At 40.1% G+C, this 13,623-nt stretch overlaps 1 long non-coding RNA gene across 1 annotated transcript; it reads left to right on the top strand.

The window, feature by feature from the left end:
* Positions 1 to 10,326: 10,326 nt before the first annotated feature.
* LOC141653495 (uncharacterized) lies at positions 10,327 to 13,164 on the top strand. Its single transcript, XR_012547426.1, has 3 exons — positions 10,327 to 10,630; positions 12,009 to 12,083; positions 12,191 to 13,164. It is a non-coding gene; the product is annotated as an uncharacterized LOC141653495 (long non-coding RNA).
* Positions 13,165 to 13,623: the final 459 nt, after the last annotated feature.

The following is a 13,623-nucleotide window of genomic DNA, read 5'->3' as shown; positions in this document are numbered from 1 at the left end:
ACCAGGACCACCCTACCATGAAAGTGTGTTACCATCTCGGTTGCCCGAGGTTAGTACATACCAAAAGCGTCGTAATTGAGCACTATTATAAAAGTACTGTGAAATGTAAAGTTTACAATATCCAAAACCAATTACTGTTCAACAAAATACAACTTTAAAGTCTTAACATTAAAGGAAAATCCACTAAGACTTAGACGGTGATGCTATGACTCGTGGTGACAAATCTCCCAAGATAATCCCCAAGCTCTCACTAGCAATACCTGTCAAGCCTGCTCACCATCCCCGAATGGATCACCGCAGATTCCACAAATAACAACGAGGTCAGTATTACTCAACAAATAAGACAAACAAATGCAATAATCGTCTGATCATCACCAATTCCCAAACATCCAAGCTCACATAGTAACCGACTACACATCAAAGTGTGTAGCCCTGCCAGATTACCCATCGCAATGGTAATCCTCGCCGCCGATGGGTGACCGCACCGATCCCACCTAGTCCAGCTCCTCAACGAGCGACAACGATCCCTGTCCCTTAATGTGCACATCCCCTCCCGTGGCGGGTTCCACGGAGGGCGAACTAGGGTGTGAAGCCACTCCCGCAAGTGACTCCACCACAATCACAATCACATGACATCACAGTCATCTCAATCCCCTCACACCAACACTGTCACAAAGACCTCCATACTACGATGATCAACAGACAACGATAATTACAACACATGTCATGTAAAGCACAAGAACGAGTAGGAAACCCTACCTTAACAATCAACAAAAGATGCAACACGAACAATAAAAAAGGCTCCTCTACGAAGTCTTCTCCTATACAACGATCATGCAACACGATTACACTTTGTACAATTCCCAAAATCTTCTTCTCATATAAATGTACAGTAACTCACAAAAGTACAAATAATCACGAAGATAGAACTTACCAACAGTGCAACGAGAACTTATACGCAAGAACCACGACGATTATCCACACAATGACGCTACGAAATTCTTAAGAGAAGGATTAGGGAATGATTTGGGTGTGATTAGGGTAACGTAGAAATGATAAAGCTTTTGAAATGATATTAGAAACTGACGCAGTTGTATAAAATACCCTAAACATTCCCTAATCAAACTGTCGAAATAACACTCCGCCAAACCGGACACTCGGTCGAGTAAGTGCATACTTGGCCGAGTGTCCAATACTCGGTCGAGTATTCACTATACTCGGCCGAGTATTCCTCGGCAGAACCAAAATAACACACAACCAGAGCATTACTCGGCCGAGTAGGCTCTACTCGGTCGAGTAGTCACCAAGGAAAATCCGTAGTGTTACACTGAGACCCTAAAGAAAGTGAATGAGGATAAGAATAAGGATAAGGAGAAGGAGGTTGATCACTCAAAAATCAGCCTCTATATAGCGAGGTTTAACCCGAAAGAGTACAAGGGAGTTGGGGAGCCTAACATTCTTGATAGTTGGCTGAGAGAGATGGAGAACATATTAGCTTTGGTTCACTGTCCTGATGAGATGAGAGTGGAACAGGCTGCGTTCTATCTGAGGGAGGCAGCTGGCAAGTGGTGGGATTCAGTGAAGGTGAGTGCTAAGGAAATATATACAAACCAAGGCTTACCTGCTATACCTTGGGAGGAGTTTCGTAGGGGTCATGTGAGGAAGGAGTTTGTACCGGAGCATGTGAGGAGTAAGTTGAGAGAAGAGTTTGACAGTTTTAAGATGACCGCCGAGATGTCTCGGGCCGAGTACTACGAGCAATTCAATGAGAAGTCTAGGTATGCTTTGAGATATGGGTTTGAGTGAGGAGAACCTGGAGTTGAGGTTTGAGAGGGGGTTGACCCCAAGATTATGGATAAGTTACTCCGTGGGAGTCCTTACGATGTTAAGGAAGCTTATGAGAGGGCCGGGAGAGCCGAGAGGTTGGTGGAGATGGCTCGGAGAGGTTAGGTGGTGAGAAGAGGAAGTTCGAGAGCGAGGGTGGTGGCCAATCGAATCACAAGAAAGGCAACCACAATCGCCTAAGGGATTTTCTTCCGGTCCGGTTCGATCTTGGGCTTTCTTGGGACGTGGCCGTGGAAGTGTGAGTAATAGTTGGGGAGTGACCTGCTATAGCTGTGGTGGTGTAGGCCACAAGAGACATGAGTGCACAAGTGCACCGGGATCTTTCCAGAGACCTGCGCAGAGCTTCGCGAGCAACAGACCGGCTGGATCATGGCCAAACCGGGGAAGTCAGAGTTACCAGAGTGGAGGCAACCGCAACGGCGGTAATTCTTATCAGAAACCACCAGCGAACAACAACAACAATCAAGGGTCGGGTGCTAAGCCGACCACCTCAGCCAGTACTGTCCAGGGAGGTGGGCAGAAGACCAGTGGCAAGTTATTCATGATGGAGAAGAAAGCGGCTGAGGAAGATGCGCACGTTATCACCGGTACATTCCTTGTTAATGGTATTCCTACCTTTGTTTTGTTTGATTCGGGGGCTTCTCAGTCGTTTGTGTCTTCGAGTCATGTTAAACAGTTGGGTTTGAGAGTATATGAGTCTGTTAGTGAGCAAGTTTTCATACCTTCGGGTGAGTCTGTATCGTGTGGGAGATTGTTCAGAGATGTATCTTTGATAGTTGGGCAAGTTGATTTCCCTGTAGACTTGCTAGAGTTTCCTTTTAACGGTTTTGAGATGATAGTCGGGATGGATTGGTTAGGAAAGTATAAAGCTAAGATAGACTGTCATCAAAAGAAAGTGTCTTTAAGAGGTCCTAAGGGTGTTAGTGTGTCTTATCGTGGGTTTCTAGTCAAACCCAAAGTTAAGTTGATTGCAGCTGTCACCTTGAAGTCTTATCTGAGGAAGGGATGTCCTTTGATCTTGTGCCATGTGAGAGATGACCGGATAGAGAGTCCGACAGTTGATGAGATACCAGTGGTGGGGGAGTTTGCAGATGTTTTTCCAGAGGAGATTCCGGGGTTGCCACCGAAGAGGGAGATAGATTTCACCGTTGAGTTGAAGCCAGGGACGGGGCCAATCTCTAAGGCACCGTACCGTATGGGTCCTAAGGAGATGGAGGAGCTTAGGAAGCGCTTGGATGATCGATAGAGAAGGGATACATTAGACCAAGTGTATCGCCGTGGGGAGCACCGGTTCTTTTCGTGAAGAAGAAAGATGGGAGTTTGAGGCTATGCATAGATTACAGGGAGCTGAACCGTGTGACGATAAAGAACAAGTATCCTTTGCCAAGGATAGATGACCTGTTTGATCAGTTGAGTGGTGCAACAGTCTTTTCTAAGATTGATTTGAGGTCGGGGTACCATCAGGTGAAGATTAGGGAGGTGGACATACCAAAGACAGCTTTCACGTCGAGGTATGGCCATTATGAGTATGTGGTGATGCCGTTTGGGTTGTCTAATGCACCGGCGGTGTTTATGGATTTAATGAACAGAATCTTGAGGCAGTTTTGGACCAGTTTGTAGTGGTATTTATCGATGACATCTTAGTCTACTCTAAGACTAAGGAGGAGCATGAGGAGCATCCGAGGATCGTGTTGCGGACTTTGAGAGATCATGAGTTGTTTGCTAAGTCGTCCAAGTGTGAGTTCTGGTTAGAGAAAGTTGCTTTTCTGGGGCATGTAATCTCTAAAGATGGGGTAGCAGTGGATCCGGCGAAGATTGAGGCAGTGACAAAGTGGGAAGCACCAAAGAATGTTGTTGAGGTTAGAAGTTTCTTGGGTTTAGCCGGATACTACGAGACGGTTCGTGAAAGATTTCTCCAAGATAGCTAGACCTATGACAGCGTTGATGAGGAAAGAGAACAGGTTTCGTTGGGATGAGAGTTGTGAGACGGCGTTCCAAACATTAAAGGAGCGTTTGACCACGGCTCTGTCTTAGCATTACTGAAGGGACCGAGAACTTTGAGGTTTATACTGATGCCTCGAAGAATGGGTTGGGATGTGTGTTGATGGAGAATGGTAAAGTGATTGCCTATGCTTCTAGGCAATTGAAGCCTTATGAGGAGAACTACCCTACTCATGATCTGGAGTTGGGTGCAGTGGTGTTTGCTCTCAAGATTTGGAGACATTACCTTTATGGAGCAATCTTTAAGGTATTTTCTGATCACAAGAGTCTCAAGTACATCTTCACGCAGAAGGAGTTGAACATGAGACAGAGGAGGTGGATGGAGCTGATTGGCGATTATGACATGGAGATCATCTACCATGAAGGGAAGGCCAATGTTGTTGCGATGCTTTGAGTAGGAAGAGTGTACATTCTCTGTACGCCTCTATCCTTGATGAGGTGAGGATGAGGTAGCGAGTTTTGGGATACATATGATGCGAAAGGAGATGCCATGGGTGATATGACAAGACATCTTGAGTTTTATGATGATATTCGAGGTAAGCGTGGCTTTGGATCCTAAGATAGTGGAGTGGAGAGTCGAGTAGAGAAAGGGACAAAGTGTCCGGTTTTCTATTCATAGAGATGGTAGTTTGAGGTTTGATGGTAGGTGGTGTGTTCCTAATGACGAGGAGTTGAAAAAGACTATCATGACAGAGGCACATTGCACACCATATTCAGTGCATCCAGGTGGAGACAAGTTATACAAGGATTTGAAGAAAACGTTTTGGTGGCCTGGATGAAGAAAGAGACAAATGAGTTTGTGTCCGTTGTTTGACATGCCAGAGAGTTAAAGGGGAACAGCGACGACCACAAGGTAAGATTCAGTCTTTAGAGGTGCCTGAGTGGAAGTGGGAATCCATTTCCATGGATTTCATTGTGGGTTTGCCGAAGAGTCAACAAGGTAACAACATGATTTGGGTGATAGTGGATCGTCTGACCAAGTCAGCTCACTTTGTTCCAATGAAAGATACATGGACTAAGGCACAATTGGCTATGGCCTATCGAAAGAACGTGCTTAAGTTACATGGAGTCCCTAAGGACATAGTGTCTGACAGAGATGCGAGGTTTATATCGAGGTTTTGGAAGGAGTTGCAGGAATCGTTGGGAACAACTTTGAAGATGAGGACAGATTTCATCCCGCGACGGACGGCGGATCGAGAGAACAATCAAGACTCTTGAGGATATGTTGCGAGCTTGTGTGATGGATTTTGGTGGTAGCCGGGAGCCGAGGTTGGACTTGATAGAATTTTCTTACAATAACGGCTATCACACCAGATATTGGTATGGCACCGTTTGAGGCTTTGTATGGGAGGAGATGTAGGAGTCCAATCTTTGGGACGATAGTCTTGAGGCAAATGGTTTTAGGACCGAGAGATGGTGCATGAGATGGTGGAACAGTTAAGATGATCGGGAACGGATGAGAGCAGCTCAAGATCGACAAAAGAGTTATGCAGATCTACATCGTCGGGACATAGAGTTTCAAGTTGGGGACAAGGTTCTTTTGAAAGTGTCTCCTATGCGTGGGGTTATGAGATTTGGGAAGAAAGGCAAGCTAAGTCAGAAGTTTATAGGGCCTTACGAGATCTTAGAGCGAGTTGGGGAAGTTGCTTATCGTCTGGCTTTACCAGCTGCATTAGAGAGAGTGCATAATGTGTTTCATGTATCGCAACATGCGGAAGTATGTGAGTGACCCGTCACATGTGTTAGAGGCAGAGAGCTTAGAGCTAGATGAGTCTTTATCATACCTTGAGGTGCCGGCGATTCTAGACCGAAAGGTTAGAAAGACTAGGAGTGGTGAGACAGTTTTGCTTAAGATCCTTTGGTCTAACCACGAGACCGAGGAAGCTACATGGGAGCCAGAGGAAGCTATGAAAGAGCGTTACCCTTTCCTTTTTGATCAGGTATGTATGGTTACGGGGACGTAACCTTGTTTCTTTTAGGGGGGTAGGAGATGATCGCGGACAGTTTTTAAGAGTTTTATACCCCTTTTATATGTTGTGTCGGTATGTTTGTCGGGATGAGTTGGGTTAGTATCATGTTTTATGTTGAATTTTGTTTGGCTTTCGAGTCGGGAATGTTGTGGGAGTACCTTTGTTTAGTAGTGGTTTTAACTTCGGGGACGAAATTCATTTTAAGGAGGGAAGACTGTAATACTCCGTATTTATAAGTCTTGGGGTACTCTATCGAGTAGGCCTTACTCTGTCGAGTAAGGGTAAGTTGCGAAATAAAATAGTTTCTGACCTGTTGGGTACTCGATCGAGTAGTCAGGCACTCGATCGAGTAAGGGGGTACTCGATCGAGTACCTTGGGTACTCGATCAAGTAGCCGGTTTTTACTGAGGTTTTCTCGGGTTTTGTTAATTATGCGATTAAGGTATTTAAGCTTCGTCGTCATTATTCTAAATCACTTTTACAAAACCTAAGTTCCTGTTTAAGAGAGAAAGCAAACAAGTTCATCTTCTTAATCGCATTCTTAGCAATTCCCGGAGTTCAGACGGTCAGTTCTTGTCGTTGTTCGTACCGTTGAGTTCCTTGCGTCGAGGGTAAGACCTGTGTACCCTTTTTGTTGTATTTCCTTTGATTTGGTTAAACCCTAATTTAGAGATTGGGGGTTTTATGTGTAGTATGTGATGTGGTAGTCTCTATGTGTTGTATGATAGGAGGAGGGTTCATAGAAGAGGCTTTTTGACTCAGCAATAGAGACCGTCTGATTGTGTGCATACCAGGTAGGATTTCCTACTCAGTATTAGTCCCATAATGGGTTATTGGTTGATGTATTGTATTTGGTTGTTTGCTATAATAATTGTATTGTGATTGTGGTTGTGATCGTTGTTGATGGTTCGCGAGGCGTGGCCTCGGCTGAGTGGGGTCACTTGCGGGAGTGACTTCACGCCCTAGTTTCGCCTATACAGTGGAACCCGCCACCGAAGGGATGTGCACATTAATGGACAGGGTTTATCGCTCACTATGTGGAGCGGGGATTTGGTGGGTACGGCTGCGGTCCCCCATTTGGCGGGGTCGGTCCAGGGGACGATCGATCGAGATGATTGGAATTGGTTGTGCGTGTGTGTGACAGTTAAGCTGTCTGTTTATTTTATTATTGCTATACATATTGATTGTGTGATTAGTACTGACCCCGGTGTTGTTTTGTAAACCTGCGGTGATCCATTCGGGGATGGTGAGCAGATATTGAGCGGTATTGAGATGAGTCTTGGGATAGGCATTTGGGATGCCACGACATGATGATAGGAGTCTTCCGCTGTAGCTTTTAGTTTATTTACATTTCAGTTAGAACAGTCAGTTTGAGAACATGTATCGTACTTTTGGTTTGGTTTTGAGGATTGTAACTATTCGTTAATCATTTATAATAAACGTTGTTTCTTCATTGTTGTTTGATTATCATTGCCTCGGGTAACCGAGATGGTAATGTCTTCATACCTGAGTGGTCCTGGTAAGGCACTTGGAGTACGGGGGTGTTACAGTTAATTCGTTAATTTCGATTAATTACCAAATTTATGTTTCCTAATCTTTTACAGGATCGCTTTTCGAGGAAAAATCGATATTTTCGCCAAATACGCACACTTACTCGTTCTTATTTTTTTTTTTTTCGGGGAATCATTTCACTCCCTCTTTTCAAAAATGTTTATGACGCACTTAGACGTTTCTTTTAAATTCTTTTTTTTAGGGGGTAGCCCTCCCTACCGTCCGGTTGCGTCATTTTGTCCATTTTCGGGAACCTTTTTTTTTCACGCTAATTTAGGCCATCTTGATTCTTTTTGCTATATGTTTTGCTTGTGATTTCCTACGTGAATTTCGGCAGCATGACGACGCAAATCGTCACATGGCAAACCCTGTTTTCAAAACTAACATGCAGATACAACAAACACCCAGCAGCAAAGGCACGCAGGCCGTCATATATACAACCAAAATGCAAAAATGTACATCAAAATACGGGCTCCTGCCCAAAATGACATCCAAAAGGTACAAACGTACAAACATAAGTCAGCACAAACTAGTCCTGACGACCTCTTAGCTCAGCCACTGTCACCTCAAGGGCAGCGATCTCAGCATCTCTGGCCTCGAGCTCTCTCAGCAAACGGGCCGTCTCTTCCTGGGACTACGCCAGGTCACGCTCCTTCTACACAGAAAAATGGGGTGATACTTCACGTCACAAAATTGGAGGTAATAAAAATAAAGACGGGTACAAAAAGTTCATACATGCCGCCCAAGCCATCTGTAAGGGCCTCAATGGCTGTATCTTGCAGCCGGTTGGCCATCCTCCATAACTCTACATGTCTGGATGGTGCCACCTTCATTAAAATACAGAGAAGGTTCAAGCAAATGCATTCCTATGTAATAAGGCATAAAATACTAAAGATAGCCAAAACTGGGGGCTTACCCTCCTCACAACGTGCTGCCACTCATCCAAGCCAGCGCCAGTCACTGCCTCGCTGAAAGACTGCATCTCTGAGATCACCGTCATGACCGCTGAGTCAATGTACTCCAACGTCTCTGCAAAAGCTGGGGGCTCGACGCCCGCCACCTCGATCTCCTACAAAACTCAAGTGTATCATTATTCGTTAATCATTCATCATATATCAGATGTATCAAAGAAAAGTAAACGGTAGATATGCTTACCACGATCGGCCAGCACGCTAGCCTCCGGTGAACAAACTCAGCGTACTCCTCACCAGGGAGAAGGAGGGCGTCACCACTCGCGTCAGCCAGGTCAGCTGTGTTAGGTTCATATACCCTAATTAGACTCTTCTAATACATTTTATGAGATTATTCATTTTTATACTCATATGGATCTAGTTACATGCATAACAAAATAGGGAGAAAATCATATTTCTTACATACAATGAGCTTAGAACATTAGGATGATCCTCCATGAACTCAAACTTTCAAATTAGAAAGTCTTCTCTTGTTGCACCCAAGATTCATCCCAAAACTCTAGTAAATTATTAACTAGATAATGTTTACTAGAACCTTAAAAAATTAGATCTAATGTGATATTTTCATTACTACTATAGTAATTTTTGAGATTTTATTAGATCTAGAACAAATGTTGTGCATAACCAATTTATGTTAAGTATTAGAGAGAGGAAGAGAGATTTTCATTAAACATATGAAAAATAAGAGTAAGTATAAAAAATGAGAACAACTCTTCTCATCTTAATAGGGCACCGGTTTTGAAGGGATAGGGAAGACCAATTTTTACTTCTCAATGCCCTTTTTGTCTTCACAAGAAAGAATTAGAGTAGGTCTAGGTATAAGCATGCATAAGAGTCATCATGATATTCCTTTAAGCCTAAAATAAAATAATCACCCACTAACTATCCCAAAAATTCGGTCCACTCTAGTAAAATGGACATCCATTTTATCTTTGTCATTTGTCATATGTAATATGTTGTGACATGTGACATGTAACATGTCATTATTAATATAAATGCATATTTAACCAATTAAATATCATTATATATTAAATAAATTACATTTAACAAATTAACAAGTAATTCACAATCACTACTACAAAAAACATCAAAGACACCACTAATAAGAAACCAGATAAATTTTCAGATCAGTTTCTTATCTTAAGAAACCGTTTAATTTCATGAACCGGTTTCTTAGATCCAAGTTAAGACATGTGTTGACTTCATATCTGATTTCTTCTCTTTTATGATATAATACTAGTTTTAGATCCAAGTTAAGACGGTATGAATGTTTTTTTTATGAATATTTTATTTTTATATTTCTATTGTAATTATCTAATAGTTTTATATCAGTGATCTACATGTTTAATGTAGATTAGTGATCTAACTGGAAATGAACCTTCTCCACGTAAATAGGATGCGTTAAAATAACAATTACCGGGTGAATGTTCATTTCCAGTTACAGATGGATTTAACATCAGTAAGAGTTTCACCATATTCGGCACATAGATCTCTCACTAAGCGCTCAACAATATCGTACTATCTAGTTTTAAAAATTATTTAAGTTATTTAATTTATTCGCATTGTTTGTAATAATTAATTTCATTAATTTATGTAATATATTCCGATTATATGTAATTCATTCCCGTAATTAAATGTAATTATTCTCGTAATTATGTAATTTTATTATTAATTATGTAATTTTATTATTAATTATGTAATTCATTCCAATTATATGTAATTTATTTCATTTTTTACGATTTGTAATTCATTCCGATTATATGCAATTAATTTTATTTATTCTGATTGTATGTAATTATTTCATAATTTATTTTTTAAGACAGAAATTGTCGCATGGTTGTATTGACAGACGATTTGAAGAAATAAATTCTTTGCACACCAACGGGCCACCATAACCTGAATTTTAAAAAAAAAATTGTACAAATGATGTGGCGCATTCTCCTTCAACATTGTCTTCTGAATTAATAAAGATAAGATTTGTCGAACTTCATCATCAAATTAAAAACGGTTTACCAAATAAACCTCCTCACATATCGAAAATGGCGACGCCGCCGCACCACTCGCATTATCGCATCTCAGCCCATCGTCTTACCCTGCCACCACCAAATCTCGCTTATTCGCCGACCACCCAATCTAGCCCAGATGCCACCAATAAACCACACTCTCACAAGGCGACATTTACGGTTGTTGATTACGCACTTGCACAAGGTCGCCATACGCACGCCCAAGCTACCTTTACTGCGGCTTCATATCGGTTGCATCTCCTGTAAGACGGTTCCTCTTTGATAATAGGTATTCATAGTTTTTCACCAATTTCATTTTAATTAGGTAGGGTTTATAGGGATTTCGATTTATGCCTAATTCGGATGCTGTATGCTTTCACTATTGTTATTTAATGATAGTTTGAAGTGTTAGATTAAATTAATTAGATTTGCTTATTAGGGGTCGAGTAATTTAGGGGTTTTAGATTCAATTCCGTTTATATGTAATTATCTACTCTAATTATGCTTATATGCTTATATGAATATGAATTAGTGATAAATGATAGTGTTATTTGCAAAGTATGCTGTGGTTTTTTGCTGAAGTTCAAGAACTATCGATTGTGAATGATGCTCAACTTAGTCCGCTTGATTCACTATACTTAGGCATGTAACTGATGTACTCAATCAAGTCTGTTCATTTTAGTCGCCTGAAGGCATCAAAGCTATAGAAATGAAGTAAACATGCTTTCAATGTAGTGTAGATAAATAGCTTTTAGCTTTGATTAAGTTGTTGGTTCACTTTCATATGTAGAGTGCTCTATTTTTTTTTTACAATAATATAGCTCTTGTAATCCCTAGTTTGATCAAATAAATAACAATAAGTCTCCCTTGTGACGGTCACAAATAAGAGACGGCCAGATGTGACCACTTTTTGATAAAATGTAACCACTCATAAACTGTTCATAAAATGTTACCTATGAAAAAATGGTCACATTTTCTCATAAAATGGTCACATTTGGCCCGTCTCTTATTTGAAACGAATAGTACCCGTCGCAAATAAGAATTTGCAAATAAACAATAGTTGCTGTTGAGAATAAAGCTACTATTTTTAGTATTGGTGTGTGACTAATTTTTGAATATTCAAAGCAGACTTTGTGAGCCTGGATTGTGGTGCTACAGAAGGTCACACAGACGAGCTTGCCAGTATAATAGATTAATAGGTTTTGGAATTCCTTTGCGGTTTATGAGTTCTACATAAACAAGGTTGACGAGTTCCTTACAATCTAAAGACAATTCTTCACAGTCTAAAGGCAGGACCTTAAATAATCTTGTAGGTATATTGATGTAGCAGCTTGAACAAAATGCTTGGAGTCAAAGAGTAGCATACATAATACATGTACCTCAATTTGAGTTGCTTTTTCACCTTAGATCCTATGCTTAGATGTCATGTATCAAGTCTTAAAATTCTATTTTCATTGAAAAACTAGAAATTTTTCTGTTTAGTTGCGTCCGAATGTAGTATATTGATGATATGTTAATGATAAAGAACAAAATGGAAAAGCACAGAGTGTTCTTGTAGTATTACATGCTAAGGTAAGGCTTCGTAATGTTTTGTCTAACTCCTTCCTTCGCTATTTGTGGGAGCCCTTGAGGCATCGATTACGTTTTTATTGTTGTTGTTGGAGCAGGTTGAGTTCGTTCGTGGGTCTGAAAGAGCTGTTAAGTTGACCAAATTATTTGGCATCCAAGTCTTACTGTCACATGTATACTCCTTAATTAATGATGTGTTTTACTTTCACATTCAAGTGTTCTACTTATAGCTACATTGTACAAGGAGCATTTTAATTGGTGTTGTGATTGCTTGCATCAGGATCAGATTTTGGGTACATTCATCTTTCAAACTACCGACAAATAGGTATGCATACTCTTGTTCTTATCAAGTATATTTTGTTAAGAGTATGTTGTCCAGTCCTTGATATGGTTATCATTAAAAATGTCGATTTCCTTCTTTCTTCTATCAACTATAGGATCGTGGCTTGGAATTTCTATGACAATGTATGTAAAGAGAGTACATTATTATGACTTAAAACTTTATATATAATAATATTTGCAATTCGTTGAACCTGAAACTAGTTATTACAGTTATAATTTTTTGCCAAAGAGTAGGAAGTAATTCCTTTGCTATTGGATTCCGAAATTTCCTTTTTCTCTCCTACAATGGGGATTGATTTTGTCGTTGCCTAGGAGTATTATCTCATTATGGCTGAGGTATCGTCAGACCAGCACTACCTGAATCATATTGGGTTCAGGCAATTAGTTAGGGTTTATGGGCAAATTTGTGCTTAATTAGTTGAGTGCGATTGATGTTGTATGATTTTGTTGTTGTTATTTAAAGAGAAATATAGCATAGTTGTTGTGATTGAAGTATTCGACTTAAATTAGTTGGACTTTGCTAATCAGGATAGATCAATTTAGGGGTTTTAGATCCCCTTTCTCTCTCTCCATTTTCCAGATATTTTTTGCTGTTTGTTTTTTTCCCTTTGTGCAAGGGGAGGCCACTGATTTCACTTCGAGTTTGGGTATTAGATGATTTCAACGAGAAGGTTAACTTGGAGAGTTATTTTTTCGATAAATTTATTCCTTTTTGTAATTATGGTTTAGTTTATACGAATCCGAATATAACTTTTAGATTGGTTGATTTAGGAAGTTGATGGTGATAATGTAGTTTGACAATTGTAATGTTTTATTAATTGTAATTTTTGAATAAAATTATGTAGGTCTTGACATTTTTTAGTTGTAATTTTTTTTGTTTTAAATAAAACCTAAGAAACCAGTTTTCGCCCACACCTGATTTCAAAGATAGGATCAGAGAAACCCGTTTTATTCAATCACTGGTTTTAAAGATAACAAGCAATGAAACTGGTTTTGGCCAATAACTGGTCTCTTATCTGTTTTCAAAGAAATCGGTTTCTGCACAAAACAGGTCTCTTTGACATAAGCAAAGAAACCGGTTTAAATAACCGGTCTCTTAGGCTAAGACACCTATGAGCTAGAGAACGGTTATAAATCGGTTTCTAAGGCCTTTTTTAACCGGTTTCTTGGGCTTATTTTGTAGTAGTGAATTACATGTATATAAAATGGGTTACATTAAGTCTAGTTAATATAATCTACAACATCTTGTAATTATAACTAACTAATTACTCTTATCTCTAGTGTTTCATAAACATTAATTAATTTTAGTAATATAACAAATTAATTACTAAATTGAATCTTATTTAATCACATTACAATAAGATATATAAT

This window comes from Silene latifolia, chromosome 4, assembly GCF_048544455.1.
Source record: "Silene latifolia isolate original U9 population chromosome 4, ASM4854445v1, whole genome shotgun sequence".
Lineage (NCBI taxonomy): Eukaryota > Viridiplantae > Streptophyta > Magnoliopsida > Caryophyllales > Caryophyllaceae > Silene > Silene latifolia.
This window is presented reverse-complemented; position numbering and strand designations above follow the sequence as displayed.